Below are 5424 nucleotides of genomic sequence, written 5' to 3' on the forward strand. Positions count from 1 at the left end.
CTGTATTAAAGTTGGATATCAACAATAACAGAAATCTTACAAATTCAAGAAAACTGAACTCTCTACTGAATGAAAAATCGATTTAGACAGAAATTAAGAAATTTAAAACTTTTAGAATTGTATGAAATTGAAAATACGACATGTCCAAGCGTATGGGACACAATGAAAGCAGTTCTGAGAGGAAAGTTCATAGCACATAGTGTCTACACACATACACACACACACACACACACACACACACACACAGAGGTAGAGCAATCTCATACTAGTAACTTAACAGCAATGAAGTATTCAGAACAAAAAGAATAGGAAGAGAAATCATACCCCAAAGGAGTAGATGGCAAGAAATAATTACACTTGGGGCTAAAAATCAATAAAATAGAAACAAGCAAACAAAATACAATAAAAAGAATCAATGAAACAAAGAATTGGTTCTTGAGAAAAATCAATAAGATTGACCAACCCTTGATCAAATTAACTAAAAAGTGCAAATAGAGCATCCAAATTAACAAATTAGAAATAAAAAGGACATAACAACAGACACCAAAGAAATCCATAGACCATAAAGACACACTTTGAAAATCAGCACACTGACAAATTGAAAAGTCTAAAGTAAATGGATAGTTTCTTGATTTATTCCACCTACCAAAGTTAAACCAGGATAAGATAAGCAATTTAAACAGACCAATAACCCTTAGTGTAATAGAAGTAGTAATTAAATGTCTCCAAACCAAAAAAAGGCCAGATGGATTCAGCCCAGAATTCTACCAGACCAGAGAAGAACTTAAAGCTGATACTTCTCAAATGATTCTGCAAAATGGAGACAGAAAGAACATTGCCTAATTCTTTTTAAGAGGCCACAATTATCCTGATCACTAAACCAAAATAAACTCAATGACATATTCTTGGAGGATCTTTTGTCATATTACTTTGTTGGGCTTGCTTTTTTATTTTAACTTTACAGGTCTTTTGCTTATATATTATGGTTTCCAATTTTCTATTTTTTATAGGATTTTTTGTTTGTTGAAAGATGTGTTTCTTATGCTTTTTCATTATTAGCATGTTGTTTGTTTAGTCATTCTTGTTTGTTTGTTTTTATGTTTTTAGATACCTGGCATTTTTAATAAGAGAGAAAAAGAGAGTGTGTGGATTTGGGAGGGTGCAGAGGTGGGGGGATCTGGAAGGAGTTTGGGGAACAGAAACCATGAAAAGACTATATTATATAAAAAACTATATTCTCAGAGAAAGAATTAAAATTATAAATAAAAACTAGAGGGAGGGGTGACAAAGCTGGCTAAGTGATTATGAGCATCCGTTGCTTTCTTCACCTCTCTCATTGTCCCAGGAGCTACCTTCCTTGAATTTCCCAGCTCTGTGTCACCATACCTGGATTTGAGGTTGTGGGGATCAAACTGAAGACAGTCATTTTACTGACTGTTCTCCCCCAGCCATGTAGTTATGTTTTAAAGGGAAGTTATGATGTTTAGAGAACTTATTTTCTCACTTAAAGTGAAACATGATGTTAGAATCCAAATCTTGTGTCATGTATTTTCATCTGCAGTCTTCTGGAACATGAAGGCTCTCCCAGAACAGCACTCACCACCTTCCCAGGAATAACAAGAGCCCACCACTCACCAAGCTACTTTCTACAAAACAACTGACTTTCCTGTTCACCTGTGAACTTGCAGCAGAACCCAGCAGGCTCCGTTGCGATGAGTTTCCTGGCTCTTCTGCAACATGTTTCACAGTGTGCTGATTTCATTATTGCTGTGGTTTCTTTTCTCAATGTGTAAAGAAAAGAGAAGCACGAGGTATTTCCTATTAAGCAATCCTGGTAACCCAGATGATGCTGACCCTGACACCAAGGTCCACTCATGAAGACATTCCTGCAGAAGACAATCAACAAAGAGGTTCTGGAGAACCCACGAGCTGTGGAACTCACTCAGCTCTCCAGCTGTGACAAGCCATTGCTACCTTACAGTCAATACCGCTATGTTTGCCCACATTCACAGTGCCTCACAAGACCCTCCTACGCCAGTGTTTTCAGCAGCTACACATAACCTGGCCCTAGCTGCACATGGCTTCTGGAAGTCGTGGAGTACACAGGGGACGGAAAGCTAAGAGGACAGGAGCAGGCTCCACTAGCACCATTCAGGAGATCTTCTTCATCCATGCTCTGGTAGAACTTCTCAGTGATGCCTATGTTTAGGGTCATCTATACACCTATAAGTAATTCCTCATCCATGCTCCTGTAAGTCTTACTAACTGGTTTGCCATGCTGGAAAGGAACAGAGTTATTTCTTTACTCTACCAGATCTCAGCCTGTGAGCAACAGCCAATTTGGGCCTAGCATATCAGATATTTAAATTATGGTTCATAACATTAGCAAAATTACAGTTATAAAGTAGCAACAAACTAATGTTATGGTTGGGGTCATCACAACATGAGAAACTGTATTAAAGGGTCCCAGCATTAGGAAGGTTGGGAGCCACTGCTTTAATCTAACTTTGACTCTATCTGGGGTGGACAAACATTTCTTCACATCTCAGAAAAGCTAATACAACACTGTGGAAACTTCACCCTCCTCTCATGGTACAAGCAGTGTGCTGTGGGGTTATTCAACTGTGGTTTATAGATTGTATTTACTAATTTTTTGCATGTCTTGGATCTTGTGTGGTTTTTAACCTTTCAAAGAAAGGAAGGAAGCACAGGTGCTCTCCACCCAACAGGTGACAGAGGAGAAAACTAAGCCACATGTTCACCAAAGGCAAAGACGAGGCTTATATTTACATGCTTTGTTTGGTGGGTCATCTTCTTTTGACCACGATTCCTTTCTATGTAACAGTCTCTGCCTTCAATTTGTACTTTTGTTGCTGTTGCTGTTGCAGGTTGTTTGTTTTAGCTTCTATTGCGCTCGTGCACACACACACACACACACACACACACACACACGCACACACCTTGAATGTAGGGGATGTGTCTTTGACTTCTCTGTAGTCAGTACAGTATCTGTCCTAGTTAGCTCTGTTATCAACATGACACAGCTTAGAGTCATCTGAGAAGAAAACCTCCATTGAGAATTGGCCCACAGGCATGTCTGTGAGACATGGCCTGGATTAGTCCACTGTGGGTGGTGCCATCCTTAGGCAGGCCATGCATAAGAAAGCTAGCTGAGTCTGTGAGTGATTGGGTCAGAGAGGAAGCCAGCAGGCAGTATTCTCCCATCATTTTGCTTCAATGTCCTGTTTTCCCCTGAATTCCCTCAATGATGAACCATGACCTGGAAGTGTAAGCCAAATAAACCCTCCCTTCCCCAACTTGCCTCTGGCCAGAGTGTTTATCCCAGCAAGAGAGAGTACACAACTCTGACCAAGACTAAGGAGGCCTGAGGAGTGTATGTAATGAGGCGAGCATGTGTTGGAGCGAAACAAGGAAATAAATCAGGGCCTTGCTTGTGTCTTCTGTGTTCCGTGTTTGTTCTGATATGCACAAGCATCCCATCGATGCTGATTGGGAATTTTAAAATAACAGATAACAGCCTTATGTAGTCCAAAAATGAGGATACTCCGCACATGTAAATTTTAACACCTAAGGCATAAGTGCCTGGCAGGGCATTCTAAGGACTATGAAACATCGAAAGCTAGGAGTTGGCATCAGACAGCAGAGCCTGGCTATACAGGTTTCCGGTGTTTCCTGTAGAAGCTGAAGTCTAGTGGTGCCATCTAGTGATCAGAGCAGAAGTAAGACTCTCCCGCCCTGACCTGCAGCCGGGTCTAAGCAGAGCCTAGCATGTCTGCCAACATCTGTAAGCTGAGACAAACACAGCTGAAGTTGTTGACCCCAGGCTGTGCACGGGGTTGACCTGAGGTTGCCTGTCCCTCTTCTCAATCAACAGTTCAGCTGCTGGTGGCTTTCACCTCACAAAAGTGACTAGGGTGTATCTTTCTCTCCACATTTAACTGTTTTAAAACTGAGATTCTGAATCACTGATGCAGTGAGAATCAACAGAAATGACTTAATTGTTGTGAAATTAAGTCAAAATCTTGGGAGAGTGGGGCCTGACAGCAGGTGTTTAACAAGTTCACAAGCGTTGTTTGCCCCCTGACTCTTTTTCGATGCTCAATTCTGAAGTGTGTGTGTGTGTGTGTGTGTGTGTGTGTGTCCTCAAATTACCTAGAGGACTTGTTTTAAATAAGCGCAACGGTCCCCATGGCTACAATTTCTGATTTAGTCAGTCTTGAGTGAATCCAGAATTTGCATCTGTAATAGGTTCCCACATAGAATTGAGTCCTGAATTTTCTCTAAAGTTTCACTCAGTAAAGGCTTGCTCCAAAGCCAGATGCATTTATATGGCCAATACAAAGCTTCTTTCTCTCCATATCTATCCTTTATCTCCATATTTATATCTCCACATATATGTATAGACATGTGTACTTGTATATATATATACATAATTATATACACTTGTGTGTGAGTGCATGTGCATATGTGTGCATAGTATGTAAGTGTGTGTATAGTATGAAGGTGTGTGGTGTGGTGTGGTGTGTGTGTGTGTGTGTGTGTGTGTGTGTGTGTGCATTCTTTAAGAGAAGCACCTTACATCATTGGGAAAATGCCTCTGAAGAGGACATTAGGACCTCAGCTTTTCTATCCTCTTCTCCCCATCCCCTCCCTCTATTTTTCCTCCACAGCTGCCATGATGTGAGCAGATTTACAGCTGCAGGCTCTCTCCTTATTACACATCTAAAGGCCATGGACTCCTGCAGCCATCAGCTCCTGCAGTCATGGACCGCACAGCCTCTGGAACTCAAAGCAGAATATGCTTTACCTCTCGCTTAGTTGAGTTTCTTCCCACATTGTTACTGCTGCTGCTGCTGCTGCTGCTGCTGCTGCTGCTGCTGCTGCTGCTGCTGCTGCTGCTGCTGCTGTTTGGAAACAGAGTCTCACCATTTAGCCTTGGCTAACCCTAAACTTAAAATTCTCCTCCCTCTGTCTTTCAAGTGCTGAGCTTGTAAGCTATTACTTCATCGATCCATAAGTCGACTTTCTAAAATATCAGTCACTGTGAAAGGCCCTAAGCAGTTGTTGACTTGGAGGTCAAACTTTGCAGCCGCTATGGTTGGTGCCATTCTAGTCCATCCCTTATGTCCCCTTGTCCCTAGCTCCATCGTGGCTACAGGGGTAAAGCTCTGAAAAGACGGAGGCAAGAAAACAGGTGAGATGGCCTCAGTCCTTTGACTGTTCTTGGCTCTGATTCTAGATGGGGAGGCCCAGTCCTCTCACTATTCTTGGGTCTCATTTCACAAATTTTACTTCAGGATCTAGATGAAGGTAGCCAGTTTCCACCCAAGTCGTCTCACATGCAAAGTTCCCTGTTTATGTGTCGCATGGTTATGAAGTTGAAGCCTGCTTCACATTCACTTG

The sequence above is a fragment of the Rattus norvegicus genome, chromosome 8 (genome assembly GCF_036323735.1).
Source record: "Rattus norvegicus strain BN/NHsdMcwi chromosome 8, GRCr8, whole genome shotgun sequence".
In the NCBI taxonomy this organism is placed as follows: domain Eukaryota; kingdom Metazoa; phylum Chordata; class Mammalia; order Rodentia; family Muridae; genus Rattus; species Rattus norvegicus.